General features: G+C 41.0%; 1 protein-coding gene across 4 annotated transcripts in view; it reads left to right on the forward strand.

Moving 5' to 3' along the window:
• Positions 1 to 10,692: 10,692 nt before the first annotated feature.
• The window catches only part of LOC143026453 (uncharacterized), a 232,385-nt gene continuing 224,759 nt past the window's right edge, over positions 10,693 to 18,318 (forward strand). For all 4 annotated transcript variants that reach the window (XM_076186868.1, XM_076186870.1, XM_076186867.1 and 1 more), the window contains exon 1: positions 10,693 to 11,097. The gene's annotated coding sequence lies outside the window, so the exon portion shown is untranslated. The remainder of the gene's footprint in view (positions 11,098 to 18,318) is intronic.

Raw genomic sequence — 18,318 nt, forward strand, 5'->3', positions numbered from 1 at the left:
TTTTGTCAATATTGATACAATGGGACTCAACCATCAGCGATCATATGAGGAATACTGTATAAGAGAGATTCGTATTTATATATTTATCAAATGCTTCATTTATTTATTTATTCATTATTTATTAATTTTTATTTTGTTGAATTTTCCATTTTTTCTTATCTATTTTATATATATTTTTTCATTTGTTTTATTTACTTTTCATTTCTTTATTATATATATATATATATATATATATATATATATTTTTTTTTTTTTTTTATGTCGCTGGTGCCTCCTGTCAAGCTAGTCAGAAGGCCACCCGCATCCCAGAGCAGAGCTCTGTTGTCTGGCCACGGGACCGGAAGGCTCGATTTACAGCCGGGAGACGGTGATCCGGCCCTCAGGCTCTCTCCCCTCCACGCGCGGGTAGGCTGTGCCGTCACCCCAGGGGATAGAGTGATGGACTAGCAGTGGATAATCAATGCCAAACACTTACTTTTATTTGTTTATTTATCTATTGGTTTTTTATTTATATTATTATTATTTATTTATTTATTTTTGCCATTGAAGTGGGTGTCTACGCCCTCAAGTCAGAGGACTTGCTGTCTACTGAATAAAATCTTCGAGTGCAGAACCCAAGATTCGTTGATGTTATTCCCATGGGATTATAAAGCCTGTCTTCTCGAGAGGATGGCTAGGGGACTCCATTGTGGGGAAGTCTTTTGTAGTTAAAGAAATATATATATATATATATATCCATATATATGAAATATTTTGTTATGTATAACCAACTCTTTTGTTCTTGGGGACAATATCGCATCGAAAAGGTGAAGTCACAGAGATGGTAGAGAAGAGATTCAGCGAAGGTAATTGAACGGATTGAATACTTAAAGTTAAAAGTGACCATCATTCTTCTTTGAGTAGAGATTAGTCTCGTATCCTAAAAGAATGGTGTGTGACTGGTCCATAGGGGTGTCAGTACTCTCTATTCACTGCATAGTACTTATGGAGTTGATCCTCTTTACGGATAAAGAGAGGGAGAGGGAAGAGGAAAGATGTATGTAAATATTCTTAATTATATGTATGTTCTCACAAATAATTATACATACTTTATTATTAATGTTCTAACATCTTTTGCATTCAATTTGTATAAAGTAAGATCATATGAAGAAGACGAGAATGTGTAGTATCGGCCTCCTTTTAATGTGGAAGTACGTGTAACCAAAGTCCAGGAAAGGGCAAGGTTGCATGAATCCTAGCCAATGGGCGCCCATTGCGTCACAGTTTCCACCGCCTTGGGGCCAATCAGGTGCTGTAGCGTCACATGACGTCATGTCGCGCAGTACACCCGGCAACCTTCATATTTCCATATTATTTATGCTTGCTTGGCGAGTCAAATGTGCGTGTGTTGGTGTGGGTGAGTATTACTTGCACTTTTTTTTTTAATAGAGAGTGATATTGTCGGTTTAAGTTCTCGCTGAGTGTAAAAGCAGTAGAGATGAGTTAATTCTAGTGCACTTTTTTAGTTGCTCGTTTATAACCACTTGGGTCAAATGACATTCCTTACATACTGACCATCTACAGAATCATGAAGGGCACAAAAATACTCGATGGAGAGGACTTGTTAAACTGGGATAAGAGAAGCACAAGAGGACATGGAAAGAAATAAAAAACAGCTATAGAAGAGATCTGAAGAAAAACAGTTTTCCACATAGAGTGGTAGACACTTGGAACAAACTGGATAATGAATTAGTGTACGCAAAATCCATTCACTGTGAGATACAAAGGCGGGACACCACGAGCGTAGCTCCCCTTCTCGCAAAATACAACACGGTAAATACATATTTTATTCTGGCTAATGCCATTTTCGGGTGAAAATCGTATCAAGTTTGATCACAATTGAATTTTCTCTCTGCTTTACCTCTCCGCTGAATAAAACTGTTTGACGTTAGTCAACATGAAATGATAAAGTATAACAATGTTTCTCATATTTTGTCCTAGTTTTGATCCATTTGATAGATATTAATTTGCAAAAGTGAACCAGTTTTTATGCTGAAGTATTATAATCTTGATCTATTTTTTATCAGTATGCAAATTGTGCGCTTATCTATCGCTTGAATGTTTGTGTCTGTTTGTTAACCAATACATTTTTTAAACATTGTATAGGACTTGAAATAAAACAACAACCTGTAAGGTTATTTTCTTCTCTGCAGTTTGTGTGCGTGTGATTCACCATGAGCTGTCGGGATCGACAGCTATTACCTTCCCGGATGAGAGCTCAGAGCTCATATATGCCTGATCTATGGATAATGTTGTGACCTTACACACACACAACTCCTTGCCCACGAAAGTTAGGGTACCGGCTCGCAGTGTAACGATGCTGAAGTTATTTCAGTCCGGGGCGGGAATCGAACTCGGACCGCTGAATTAGCTGTTGCGAACGCTACCACTGCGCCGTCGAGCCATGTGCGTTGTGTGTGGTGTATGTATAAACAGGTTTCCTGTTTTCTGTTCATGTAATTATTGCTTCCAGCTTCTCTGCCTGGAAATCCGCGACCCCACAGCCACCGGCAACGGTACCTGGGACCCTCTCATAGTCTCCAGAAAGAAAATTGGACTGTTGTCTGTATTGTGTAAGATTTTTGTAATATCACCAGTGATTCAAAAAAGGAAGGAAAACGGTAATTGGCTGTCCTTTTTCTAGATGAAAAAAGAATGATAGATCGAACTTCACGCCAATCGCAGACCGAATGCCAGTCCCCCGGGGCTGCTAAAGCGGATGTGGATTTAGATCTGTACTAGCAAGAATGGAAGGAGTAGTGGGGGAGAGGAGATGAGTGGGAGATAATTATAAGGAAAGACAGAACGTAGAGAAGAGGGGAGACTGGGAAATAATGAGTAAATAGATAAATGATAATTAATAAATTTGTTTATAGATAAGTAAATAGATGAATAAGGAAATTCTGATAAAGAAGGGAGTCGTGAGAATGAAGCGACAGAAAGCTAGAATATAAGTGGATAGAATTGTGTAGAAATATATATATATCAAATTGTGAATTTGAGGAGCCTGTGCCAGGAGGTGCTGAGTAGCTGCGGCCGAAGCCGTCGCCTTTGGGAATCGGAGAGGAGTGCGGGATTCGAACCTACACCTATGCGTATGTGAGATCAATACGCTTCCGATGACGTCATCAGCACATGATATCAAGTAAACGAATATGGTTACAGATATGAGCAGGAATATAAGGGGTAGTTAGAAATATAGGAAAATAGAAATATAGATAAAAGTAAGAAGAAGAATGGTAACAAACGAGGAAGGTTGTGCGCATGTCTGGGGCCAGTTCCGGGTAGGTTGCTTTTGTGTGTGTGTGTGTTCGTGCGTGCGTGTGTGTCATCCGTGACACGAACATATCTCCTCATTAAGCTCATCTCCGGGGAAGAGCATGGGAGGATGTCCTGCCGGACAATACCGGACGGTGTCTTATAGTTCCCCGGACGAATTCCGGACACTGTTGCTCTTCGTAGAAAATCATAATAAACAAGCAAGTCACAGAACAAAAATGTGATTCAGTAAATGAGGATGTAAATAGGTGTATCAATAAATTGGCAGGTATAATCCCAGATTCTGTCAGGCATTGTTGAAGCCAATCGGGTCTTCATAATAACATCGACATTACCTTAAACCCCGGTCTCTGGCATCAGAGGAAAGATAAGGAGGCAGACTATGAACGACGGAGTTGGCAGGGGTCGACGCTGAGCCTAAGGCGCACACACACACACACACACACACACACACATACAAGCATACATACAGACACACATAAAGTTCGATGGTACAGCGATCCGAATTCGAGTCTCGTCCAAGTGTGAAAGTGTCAGCATTGCTGCACTGCGAGCCGGTATACCAACTCTGGTGGGCAAAGAGTTGGATGTGTGTAGGATCACAACATTACCCATAGATCGGGTCATGCATGAACACTGAGCTCTCATCCGGGAGGGTAATAGCTATCGATCACAAGTCTGACAGTTAATCACACACGACTCGACGGCGCAGTGGTAGCATTTGCAACCGCTGCTACAGCGGACCGAGTTCGAATCCCGCCCAGGGCTGAAATTATTTCAGTATCGCTGTGCTGCGAGTCGTTACTCCAACTCTCGTGGGCGGGGAGTCATGTGTTTGTGTGCGAGTAAGGTCACAGCAATACCCATAGATCGGTCATATATATAAGCTCTGAGCTCTTTTTCGGGGTGGTAATAGCTGTCGATCACGAGTCCAACACGTTATCCAAGACCATGGTGATGAAACACACACACACACACACACACACACACACTATCACCACCAACAACAACAACAAAGAACAACGCTTATACTAATCACCGTTCTTAGAACCGCGTCGTTTACTGGAATTTCCGTTTGAATTGTGATTTTGCTTTAGTCACTTTCTCGTGGTTTTAACTACTGCAGTTCATGCCCCCAACCAATGGGTTAGAACGGTGGTCCTGTAGTGGATCCTCGAGGTAACTTATTTTTTTATGTTTTATTTTCTGTATATTTTATTAACTGGGACAAGTGGATTGACGAAGACCGAGAGGACGGCCAAAGAAAAGATGGGTTGATGGTGTTGATTCAGGAAACTTGTCGAGGTCGATCTGGAAGGGAAGAATGGTTCGCAGCTGAACAAGACAAGTTATTGTGCACTGGGCACGGGTCAACAAGTGGCCCAAAAGCCAACGGAGTAAGAGATGGAGTATATTCCATTTTGTGTGCATTTTGGTTCAAAATGAAACGGGACAGACACACGACGCCATTGTGTGTAAAGATAATGTCGTGATAGTTTAGCCAGGCGGATGGTGTTTTTGTTCAAGGGACACCCTCCCCCTCCCCCCGACCCCCGGCCCCCCAGCCTGAACGAGCTAAGGGTCCATCGAGACCCCGGACCCGTCAGCCAAATGAAATCGCCTGGCGTTTGTCACATAAGAACATAAGAATGGAGGAGACTGCAAGAGGCCATAAGGCCTACACCAGGCAGTTCCATGCCCATTACCACCTGTCATCCCTTTCCATAAAGTTACTTAATCTTTTCTTAAAACAACCGGTAGTTTCTTTGCTCACTACATGGTTACTAAGTATATTACACTCGTTAACCACTATGTTGGTAAACCAGTTCTTCCCTATTTCCTTCTTATATGATCTATCACACTGGGCTTCCACGGGATTCGCCAGCGTCGACAGTTGAGAGTTCGTTTGAGTAAAAACGACTTCGGTTACAATATTTGAATTTTCAAATCTCCAAATATCTTTCCGTCATGTCTAGCAAAGCTGAATGGTGAACTAGGAGATTGTAAATCTAGACGAATGTTAGACATAATGTTGAAATGTTCTTAGAGAAATCTAGATTTCTGGGGGCGAAGCCATGTTCTAGTTATTCAAATGGAGGTTGGAGGTAGGATGTCGGAGGAAAAAGAGCCCAGTGTGATAACATATTAAACACAAGAAGGATCTATACAGTGCTGCACTGAGACGAGTTGCTATAATATCTTAACACATAGGGCAAAGGTTGCAGCTAAACGATTATGTCACACTGAGAGATAAGCTTCATTTCACACTTAAAAGAAACGTGACGTCATGCATAATAGGGAAAGGTCATTTTACACTTAACAGGAAAACGTCACGCGTTAAATAAAAGCGTTACGTCAAGATTAAAAGGAAAATATCACATCACACGAAAATGTTGATGTTACACTACAAAACAACCATCACGGTTTAAGAAGGAAATAGACCAGAACTGGTTTACCCACATAGTAGTTAACGAATGGAATAAACTTAGTAACTATGTAGTGAGCGCTGAAATATATATATATATATATATATATATATATATATATATATATATATATATATATATATTAAGAGAAGATTACATAACTTTATGGAAGGTAATGATAGGCGGTAACGGACATAGAACTCCCTAGTGTAGGCCTTATGGTCTCTTGCAGTCTCCTCCGTTCTTATGTCTTTTGTCACATAGAAGAGAAAAGAGGTGTCACATAAAGGCCGTCACGTAAAATGTCACATTAAACATGAAAGAAAAAGAATAACGTCGTCATATGACACGTGACAGAAAACGTGACGACGTCACGTGGAAGAGAAAAGTCACGACGTCACACGTGGCAGAAGAATGTGTGTCGTCCAACTCGATGCAAAAGTGACGTGATATAGTGTGATTTTACGTGACGTGTCTGTCATGTGTTAAGTTGTTTAGGAAAACGTTAAAATCATATCCTACGAAGGATATACTTGTTAAGTGTCCCTAAAAAATAAAAATGAAAAAACAAACAAATAAACATAATTAATCTGAGAAATAAAAGTAAAAAAGCAGTCAAAAAACGCAACGTGTTGTGAAAGGAATGAGTGTGTGTGGCTGTAACGGTGTGTAACGGCGCGTAACAGGTGGTAGTATACACTTAAAAGCATTGGCGAATAACTGGTCCAAAGGAGGCAGAGGGAGTTTTGAAACCGAGAAGGTCTGATAACGACGTTGAAATCTCCAGGGTTCAATAGCGAAACATAAAGCCTATTCTGACCGTGAGAACGTGAACGTGGAAGGCTGGATCAGGTGAACGTAAGCTTCCCCGGTGGGGGGTGGGGGGATAAGGAAGATGATCTGCAGATACTATCTCCCCCCCCTTTTTTTAGGCTCATTCTGTCAGATTCCGTGCAAACTCGATGACGTCAGGCGTCTTCTGTTAGCTCTTGAATCTCCAGAGGCTCCTTTCAAACGAATAAAATCGTTTGTCATTAGCCGGAATAAAGTCTTAAAACTATCCCAGTTGGCCATTAAAGGGATATTTGATCTAAGATGTATAAAAAGGTAAATAAATAAAAAAGAAATGACAACGAAAAGGTCACGAGTGAATATTTTAGGAATTATTTTAACGGTTACACAGTTGGGTACCAAAATTCATCGACTTTTATCCAGAATGTTTCGGTCAGCGAGGGATATGGTTTGTGTTCAGAATGTTCACGTAGAAATGTGATCGACCGAACACTGAACGAATAGTTGATCAGTTTTGACGTCATTCGCAAATATTCACGAGGAATCAATGACGCTTGATGATCGGAACATTCTGCACATTTGTTTCGTTATTTATGTGGCTGTACCGGGTCGTGCTTTTATTTAATATTTTATTCTGGTACCAGTCTTCTCTCTTCACAGTTGAATTTTTAAACTTAATCCCAAAAACTTAAATTTCTAAATATAGAAATCCTATGTATATGAAAAGGATATGTTCCTTTAAGCCAACCCTACACGATCGATAGCATTGACACAATATATTGACTCAATTTTATTGTGCAATATTTCTCTACCACCCTTACATAGTTCCATGTTATTGCGTAATATCTTCAGTCGGCCGAAGGATTTCAGAGAAACATTTTGACGGACACTCATGAGGGCAGGAAGCACACTGACAGGATATTGCGCAATATTACCCTCACATTACTTAATACTGTACAACAGAATATCAATTTCCTTTCGATGTCTTCAATATATTGTGCCATTCTTCAGTACCATCCCTACGTCATCCATAATATTGTACAACATGGAATATTGCGCAATAATATTGATCGTGTAGAGCCCGCTATGGATACTTGTGCAGTAAATTTGGTTTTGTACATTATTTTCATCATTTATTCATACTTACAAAGGATTACAAATGCGGAGCATGCCAACAGGAGACCTTTTGGTCCATAACTAGGTCGGATGTCATCGAATCAATCTTTCGTATAGAGAAAATTGTCCTCACTTTTTCCCTTTTCGTACTTTCGAATCTTCTTATGTTTGAGTTTGGTATACAGAGGATGACCTAGTTGCCGTTGCTCCTTTGGGGAACGGAAGGTTAGGTTAGTTTTTGGTGTAAATTTCCTTGGCGGCAGATAGAGGAAATATATACAATGCGTCAGTCCCAATGATAAGTTTATTAATCTTGTGTGGTACAAATATCACTTGGCTAAAATGAATAAATATATAGACAAATCATCAGATTACAAGAATTAATGTAGAAATCGAATACCACAGATCGGAGTATTAGATCGTCTTTCAGAACGATTATGCCCTGTTCAGACTAGCGGTTTGAGCCGCTCGAAAACCCCGGCGGTACTGTATAATCTTGGAAAATATGCGTGGTTATGTGTAAGCTCTCCCAATGATCAATATTGTAATTGAACCACCGCGGTTCAAACCGCTAGTGTGAACAGGGCTGAAGTATTCAGTTTACGAATACACAAGTTCACTTGTGCGTTCGGAGGTGGGAGAGGGGGGTTAAGAGGGAGGTGGAAATTTAAACAACATTTAAATAATTCACACGTTTTACAATCTGTGAAATATTTGTAAAAGTGTACGATATTCTGATTGAAAAATTAAAATATTCTTTGAAACTGCATTTGTTTATTTGTTTGTCATTATATGTCTGTTTATTATAATTTCCTTGATTTTCATCTATTATTATCATTTACTATTTTCCTGTTTGTTTACTATTTAACTATACCTATGCATTATTCATTATTATTTATGTTGTTATAATTTTATTTGTTTATTTATCATTATTATATTTTTTCGCATCCGACCTTGTTATGGACCAAAAGGTCTCCTGTCGGCATGCTCCGCCTTTGTAATCCTTTGTAACTGGTCAGTGGTTAGTGTTTATAATTTCCCACCCTCCACCCACTATATCGAAAAATCCTGCTAATATCCCTGCAGACTTCAAAAATTTTGTTCTGAAATTCAGATGTTTGTGCTGAAGCATCATCTCAAGATCCTTTGAAGACTTCAGTCAATATGGAAAAATAATAATTATTATTGTTATTGTTATTATTTTTATTATTATTACTATTATTATTATTATTATTATTATTATCATCATTATTATTATTATCTCTAAACATCAGCGTTATGATAGTTTGCCTACTTTTTCAAAAGGAGGCAGAAAGATAACACGTAAATAAATAGATCAATAAATTAATTAAGATACATAAATAGATAAACAAATAGATGAATGAACAAATTAACAAAAAAATTGACAGATATATAAATAGATAGACGAACAATCAAAACAGCGAATCAAATACACGAACAAATAAATAAATAAAAAGCCCGCATAGCACCGCTCCGTGAAGAGAGGCAGGCTGTACTAATCAGCGGTCAAGTGATGATGAATTCATTCCGATAAGTTGACGATAGCGGGTCTGGCTGGTACTTTCCAGACACCCCATTACCTTCAGGCCCCCCCCTCCCCCATGCACCCCTTTCAGCTTAATAAAAATATCTGGCGTTAACTAGAATAAAATTCCAAAAGTGCGTCTGTGTTTATACTCTCTTAGAGTGCTGGAAAAGTCTCTCCGTTGTAGTTTTATAGCGGTTTAGGCCTTGTGAATATAGGTTTTGATTGTGCTACACTACCTAGACCTGACTATAGAGGGTGCCACGGAGATGAATAGAATGACTTGGTGCCAGCCAGAATAAAATAGATTAACACCCTAACTCTTCTAACACATAGGGAAAAGGTGGTGGATTCAGGTACAGCAACGTATATACTGGTGTAAGTTCCCCTATCACCACAATTCCAGCATTGAATTGGTGCATAATTTGTCGTGGTGTGAAATAAGGTAAAATAATTTCCCTTCCAATACTGTGGCGTATTGTAAATAATTTATTCTGTTTGGGAAATTTTATCTTAGCTATGTACTTATTTTTTAGCGAAGGAAATGGTCCAATCATTGTATGGTAGACGTGGTAAATGGAACGGTTTGTGGGCAACAAGGTAGTTGTTGCCACATAGTATGTATTGCATTTCCGTGGTAGTGTGGTGAATGTGGTGTTTGTGATTGGGAAGAAAGTAGTGATAACATCAATGAAATGGTATAGTGAATACGATCGCCTGGCGGCAGCAAGAATAATAGCAAAAGGGTCAATTCATGAAATATTTAAATTAAAAGGAATCGTTTTGTGATGTATGGCGATATGACGTCATAACGTCGTCAGTGACATAATGATGTTCAGGTCGAGGTATGTGATAGGATTGTGTTATTTATTTATGTGATGGTGTTAAATTTGTATTCATATAAGTTACATGTTGCTCTACATCGGTGTTAAGACGGTCCATTTGCACCAAAGAATTGTGTGGGTGTGATGCGTTGGTGTTACGAATTCTGACGGCGAGATGATGTATAGTTACAAAGCGTCGCGCTGGCTTGGTGTTACGCGCCAGTATTATGGTGCGGTCCGCATTGGTGTTGCGTGGCGGGAAGGACGGTGTGATGGTGCGCTTGTGGTGGTAATGGTGCATTAGCGGGTGAGTTGCGGTACTCCATCATTACATCATTTTTCCCGTTTGTCGATGTTCGGCCAGTGATGAGACGCTACGCGGGAAAATGTGGTCAGGAATGACATCATGTCGGTATGCTGCGTACTCTCCTCCACTCCCACCTTTTCCTTCCTTTGCGTCTTGGCATGGCACCCTTTTCCCTTGTAGAACGATAACCGTCTCTCCTCGGCACAAAATGTTGTTCCCTGCACCTGCGAAATGCGCAGACCCTTGGCATGTAGGCACCCGAACGCGCAGCATCCGGGGGTGTGGCAACGTCGCTGCCCATAGGGTATAGGAAACGCGGCAGCGTGGCCAAGTCTCGTATGCCGGCGGGGAACGTGTAAAGAAAAACAGTGGTCTATTACCGGCGGGCGAGAGCGGTGGTCTGCGCGCGCATTCAACTACATTACTCCTTACCTACGCGTGTGTTGTTGATGACCGGATTCAGTGGCGTTGCAATTGTGTATCGGCTTGGCTAAGGCCTCTTGTAGGCCTTCAGAAAGCGTCGCGCTCCTGACGGAGTCGCGCGCAAGGAAGAGCTCTCCCGAGTGTTTGCAGTGGACGTCTCAAAGATGAGGGCAGCGACAGCATCCTAGTGAGCATCCATCCCGACCCGTGGGTGCGTCAGCCTCATCACCCGGGACCCTTTCTTCCTTCCTCCTTCCCTCGCCGCCCACCGCTCCTTCGCCTCCGCCTACAGGAGCACCGACAGAGCGTGGAGGGCAGGTTTGCTTCAAGGCCGGTGCTGTTTCGGTGAGTCTTGTATCCTGTTTGGCAGTTGAGGTGCTTGCGGGTCTGGCTGGAGCACTGTGCGCTGGTAGGAGGCGGGCGATGGGTGTTGTCGAGGGGTTTAGAATGCTGGGACCCAAGTTTACTAGTGGTATCAGTCACTGTGCGCGCTAGGAGGGGAGCAGGAGACGGGAGGAGGGTGTCCTGCCCTTAGGAGTCCCCCCCCCACGGCCCCGTGGGTGTGTTAGGGACAGAGAGTGGCCCCGGTGGGAGCGGGAGGGGGCGGTGGGGATGTCCTGGAATAATTGAAAGCATTGTTGTAAACATTTTGCATCACTGGGTAACAGGAAGGCATTACAGCCAACGGACAGATGATGCTAGGTACCACAAACTTAGAAGGTGACAAGGCTAGTGTAGGAAGAAGTATTAATTTTTTCAAGGTGACATTGTATTTCACATCATTGAAACACTAGATTAATGTCTGTAGACTTGCGTGTTATTTTCGGTTTCCTTTGGATTGTTGGGAGCGGAAGGCTGAGAGAAATATGCTGTTGATCGCTTTTCGTCAGCTAATTTTTTCACATCGAAATCATAACTAGGAGGTTTTGGTCGCAATATCTCCAGGCAGAAGGGTCTTGCAAGTTCAGTGTCGCAAACGGCGGAGGGATAATGAAATTAAACTCAATACGCAGAACCGTTGGTGGTTGTGTCTTGGAGCGAACAGGAAGTTGTCGCAGAGAATTTCAAGCCCCCAACTTCTCATTGTTCTCGATCAAATTTCTCGCCACGCGATCGGGTAGGTAACAATAAATTGGTTGCAATATATTTTAGCTCGTAGAAAGACTTCATGTAGATTCTAAATGTTGGGTTTTGGAGGAAGGGAAAAAGCGGGGGGGGGGGGTTGAATATAGCCCAGGTTCCGATTCTGTAAGCCCAGAAGGCAGGTGTCTGATGGAAGTGTCCTTGGTTGGCTGTGGTCATGCAGTTTGAAGATTCGCCCATGTGCGTGTTTGCATGAGAGCGTGTTTCCGCATGCATCACACTACACACACACACACACCTCGGCGACGTCCTCGGGACTTAATGACGTCGTTCGGTGTTAGCCAGAATAAAATTATTAAGTCGAGCTCGTTGATGTCAACCAAGTGTGTGTGTGTGTGTTTTGTAAGAGCCATACCTCAGTGCATCCTTTCTTCATTATTTCAAATCTACCCAGTGAGCTTTGAACTCTCCGAATATGTTGGGAGGCGATACTATCGTCTGCAGGTCTCTGACAGACAAAAATGGCCACTATTTCCATGTGTGTGTGTGTGTGTGGCGAACCTGCGTCTAACGTGTGTATACTCGTTAATACCTTTATATGTCCATGTGTACCTGCATGTATGCTGGTCATGAGCGATACGGTGTAGTTATGTGTGTGTGCTAGTGTGTTTAGTATGTTGGTCGGAAGAGCGCCATTATATCCATAGTTTCAATATTATAGTGTGAATTTGTGTGTGTATGAACTAATCCCAAACACCCAATATCCGCTCTTATGTTAGGGTGCAATTGTGATGATACAAAGCTACCTGTTTGGAATAGAACCACCTGTAACTAGAGGTTGTCCTATGTTTCTCTAGTGCTCGTCAGGCTGGCTAGGAATGTAAGTAACGACGGAAACAATGAGCTAATTTGGAGGTGGAAAAGTTAAGTTTTAATTCAGTAAAACTCATCTGCATGAGAACGTACTCGTGCGCACGCACACACACACACACACACACACACACACACACACACACACACACACACACACACACACACACACACACACACACACACACACACACACACACACACACGGAGTAGAAAGGACGAAAAATGAATGTATGAAAATGCTGAAAGCGGAGGACTCCCAAAGTGGTCTGAATAACTAGAATAGTGAGGGAAATATTTTGAATGAATGGTTATCAGTTCATAAACAACTAATGGAAACCATAGTACATATTAAGTATTGGGTCATGATGTAGTTACTTTTACATACCATAATTTGTGAGAGTTTTAAATAAAGAAATAACGATTATATGATAATTTCAATAACTTCCTAAATGGTATGTTTTTCATTACATAATTCGAGGTTTGACTTTCCTGTCGTTTTGTGCTTTAAATTTTTTAAAACAAAATACAAAATATTTATGAATAGAAACCATAAACATCATAAAAATGCCATCTCAATGAAATTGAAAGTATTGAAATTTCATATTATAGAAACATGATTGTGAGTTGATTGAGTGACAGAGACTAGGGTGTGTGTGTGTGTGTGTGTGTGTGTGTGTGTGTGTGTGTGTGTTTACCTAGTTGTATTTTACGGGAATGGGAGCTATGCTCGTGATGTCCCGTCTTCATATTTCATTTTATCTAAACTGTTTTTAAATTCATGTATTGTTTTTGCACACACCACTTTCTCATCTAACTTGTTCCAAATGTGTGTGATCTCCATGGTTGAAATAGATTACATATTAATGTCATGAGAGAAGAAACAAATGAGGGGATTCGGAAATTTAGGAGGACAGTGAACTTTAAAGTCCGTGAAATATGCGGATGTTGATTGTGGGGAATTATACAACTAAGATTGGTGACCAGTTTGAAAAAAGTCAACAAAACTAAAATGTAAACAACATCAGAACAGATACGAGTTGAAATGTAACAGGTAGTGGGGAAAGTGGATTTAGATTATAATAAATCCAAATAAAAATACTGGAAGAGATTATTCAAGGGTAGGTGATGTTTTGGGTATTGTGTAAAAGGATAGATGTGAGGGTGCCTAAATGAAAACAAGAGGGGACGAAAAAGTGAGAGCCTTGGAACTTATGCATGGATCGGAAGATGCCCTGGTAACAATAAAAGGAAAATGAACACTGGGCACGTCAGGAATTCCTCAAACTTGGCTGCCATGGAAGGAAGCCACGTTAATGAATAAAGTATCTAGGAGGCAATACGGGTAAACTAAAAAGTATTACCCAGTTAGGAAAGTATTAGGAGTAGTTTTCGAATGAAAAGGGGTGATTCACCATAGCCTTGAATGACGTGCTGGACTCGTGATCGTTAGGTATTACCCTCTTGGGTGAGAGCTCATATAGCCCGGTCTATGGGTGATGTTGTAAGTGCTCATGTACGATAGGGTAAGCGTGGAAGTGGGTGAAGGAATGACTCATTAAGTGGAAGACAGGCAAGCGGATGCAGAAAAGATGGCCAGATTGGGAGGAAAGGTGTGGGATGGTGGCGAAATGTCACAGGACAAAAGTTGAGGGAGGTGGAGAATGAGTTAAAGCAATATGGGAGGATGAGTGTTGGAGGTAGTGAAGGAGAGATTAAAGGAGGGGTGGAAAGTAAAAGTGGATGGTGGTCCTCAATCATGAGAAATGTTTACACACACACACACACACACACAACGCCAAGGACTGACCACTACAAGCATAATGACATTCCATCCATAGGGCATATGATTAGCTCAGTTTAATCTAGTCCTAAAATCAATTCAAAGTGTACATTGGTACTGTTTCACTGATAACTCTATAAACCATCTATAATATATATATATATATATATATATATATATATATATATATATATATATATATATATATATATATATATATAATATGAGAAAGTTAATGTGGTTGATAAGATGAAAAAAGACTGGTGGCATAAAGTTAAAAGAAAACCTTTAGATGCAAAGAAAAATTATACACATGTGTATATATATATATGTGTGTGTATACATATATGTGTGTGTGTGTATATATATATATATATATATATATATATTTATATAATATACACATATATATAACATACACATATGTATATATATATATATATATAATATACATATATATATATATATATATATATATATATATATATATATATGTATAGTCTTTCATCTCGTGGATGGAAGCAGGGCCTCTGAAGAATACAATCACTCAACCACCTTGCAAGTATGTTTCACATTTGCCCTGTGTGCTTGTAAACAAACTCATGTACACAAAACTCAAGTATTCATGTAAACACTAACATGAAACGCACACAAACAACCAAACCCAAATCGTCGAAAAATTCTAAACCGGGAACTGTGAGACTTAACACATTGTGTGTGTGTGTGTAAACAAATATATAGATATGTACACAAACTACATATAGATATATGGCGTTATTTTTATTCCACTCTTAGTTTATGTTCACGTTATTTATACGTGATTTGTGTGATCTACCCGCCATTTCATTTCGTCGGTGAAGATGCGTTGAAACACGATTGCATTAACATTTCGACCAATGGGGGGTAATTTTCAGAAAGCTTTCTGAAGATGACCCCATTGATTGAAATGAGCAATGAAGTGTTGTAACGCAAGTTAGCTTACTCATCCTTTCCCACGTCCTCATCTGTCTTAAAATCTATTCATTTTCATATACCTCTGAATTAGTGATATCCGCTTTTCCATCCTGTCCGAAGTAATTTTTTTCCTCGTGCATCATTTCACCAAATTCCTGCCTTTCTCTTCCAAACAAATATTTCTGGGATCTTCTACGGATCCGTTGGGTTCTTGAGGATCGTTGGGTTAATGTCTGCTCGGTATTCAGGGACACAGGGTCTTCTGAAGTGCGAAGGAGGCGTGTCCGACTTCTTTCCTGTTAATGCAGGTGTGCAGTAAGGTTGCGTCCTCACCCTGACACCTGCATGGATTGGGTAACAGGTGTCGATCAGCGTCTCAGCGGAGCATCCATTGGGAGCACTAAGCTCAATAACCTTGTCGTTGCCGATGATGATGCTGTACTTCTTGCCGAGTCGTTGGAGGTCCTGGCTGCAGCCGTCGAGTCAGTCCACGGGGAGGAGAGAACGCTTGGGCTTTTGAGGTCTTGGGTACCAAGACCAGGGTCCAGGAATATGGGGGCTTACTGGATGATACAGTTCTGTCTGACCATGCATTTGGTGACGACATTGAGGTCCTGGAACATTCTCGTACTTTGGTGGTGAAGTTGTGGGTCATGTCAGGAAACCCTTAGAAGGATTGGCATTGCCCATGGTGTCATGAGTCTCGCTCAACCAGAGAATATAAGAACATAAGAAATAAAGGAGACTGCAAAAGACCATAAGGCCTACACTAGGCAGCTCCGTATCCATCACCACCTGTCATCCCCATCCATAAAGTTGTCTAATCGTTTTTTAAAACAACTGATAGTTTCAGCGCCTTATTTTCCAGCACGGCTGTGAACTATGAACATTTGATACTGACTTGGAGAGACATCTCGATGTCGTTGATACAGAGAGCCTTAAGATAATCATGATGTATCGCTGGAATAATTGTATATCAAACCAGATATTTTACTACGAGACTAAGCTTAGGCCAGCTACTAGAAAAGTTCATAGATGACAACTTCGGGTCTATGGGCATTTGGCTCGCTTCTCTGGTGTTGGTCTCCACTCACAGGATTGTCTCCACAAGAGACAATTCTCGATGGGGAGGAGACGAAGAAGGTGACGCTCACTGACGATCTCGAGAAGGAATTCGATGGAACCTGGCAAGAGCTGTATGGAATTGGAAAAGTGGCTTGCATACCGAGGTTGTTCCTCGTAAAAAAAAGGCAATTAATAGATAAATTAGTGAATAAATAAATCGCATGCGGACAGATAGAATAAACGTCCTAAACTCGACAAATTCAGCAAATTTAAATTTTCTGTTTTGTGAGTCAAGGTCACTGGTCTTTGGGTTGGGTTGGAAGGGCTTCACCCAAACGAATAAAATCGTTTGACGACAATGTAGTCAAGAGATACGTGAAAGGGGGCACCTTTCAGCTGAATAGAACCCACTGGTTTGAGCTGGATCGAACACTGAAGTTATAAAACAGCGAAAGAGTTTAACTTAGAAAAACGTATATCGCCCTAGTAACTCTGAATATAAAGAAAGTTAAGTTTAATGTGGTTCTTAGTCCCTCATGCTGTATGTGTAGCTTTGTAACTGCTTGCATTTAAAGTAAATTGGGCATATGCTCTTGTATCTGGTACATGCAACTAAATGGTCTCTCTCTCTCTCTCTCTCTCTCTCTCTCTCTCTCTCTCTCTCTCTCTCTCTCTCTCTCTCACTCGCTCTCATAATCTTTGTGTTTGTATGTGTCTATGTATTTATCTAATGATATTTACCCTAATTGTAGTCTCCAGGAAATTGGTAAAGCTCATTGGATCCTGTCGTACCAATTATACCTAGCTCTGTGTGTGTGTGTGTGTGTGTGTGTGTGTGTGTGTGTACTTATGTGTACATGGAGTGCTGATGGATGCAACCACGGATGATGCAGCTGTTAGGATCAAAACAGGTGCGCCTGTCCCATGGCGGGCTTAAATGTACTCACCCCACCTCTCTCCCTCTCTCTCTCTCTCTCTCTCTCTCTCTCTCTCTCTCTCTCTCTCTCTCTCTCTCTCTCTCTCTCTCTCTCTCTCTCTCTCTCTCTCTCTCTCTCTCTCTCTCTCTCTCTTCCTTTTTTGTCAGTCATTGTTTTTTCTAATGTTTCTATCGTCTCTTTTTCTCTCCACTTTGTTTTTTATCATCTTTTCTCTCTTCGCTCTTTTATTTTGCCTTTCCTCCCGCTTTTCCATCCTCTTCATTTTATCTCTCGTTTCTCTCTCCGTTCTATCCTTTTATCTCTCTGTTTCTCTCTCTCTCTCTCTCTCTCTCTCTCTCTCTCTCTCTCTCTCTCACACACACACTCACACACACACACACACACACACACACACACACACACACACACACACACAAACACACACACACAGGGCTGAAATAATGTCAGTATCGCTGTGCTGTGGGTCGTTACTCCAACTCGTGGGCGGGGAGTTGGGGTGTTGTGTGTGCGTGTAAGGTCACAGCATTACCCATAGATCGGTAATATGAGCTCTGAGCTCTCTTCCGGGAGGGAAATAGCTGTCGATCACGAGTCCAACACGTGATCCAAGACCATGGTGAATCATACAAACACATACACTGGATACTGCTGCATCAGTGAGCCCTACACACACAAAAAAAAAATGAAAGCTAGCAGGGAGGGTATTCTACCAGTACAATACTTCTTCTGTGCATTCTAATTACTCATGCATACGAATGTGTGGGGAACAGATGCAAAGTGCCCCCAGGTGTAATCACTACACATAAGACGCTGAGCATGGCATCTTACACCTTCCCCCACTCCACCCTTACCCAGACTACAACACGTCTCTTC

Source organism: Oratosquilla oratoria, chromosome 6 (assembly GCF_046742065.1).
Source record: "Oratosquilla oratoria isolate Oo_2021 chromosome 6, ASM4674206v1, whole genome shotgun sequence".
Lineage (NCBI taxonomy): Eukaryota > Metazoa > Arthropoda > Malacostraca > Stomatopoda > Squillidae > Oratosquilla > Oratosquilla oratoria.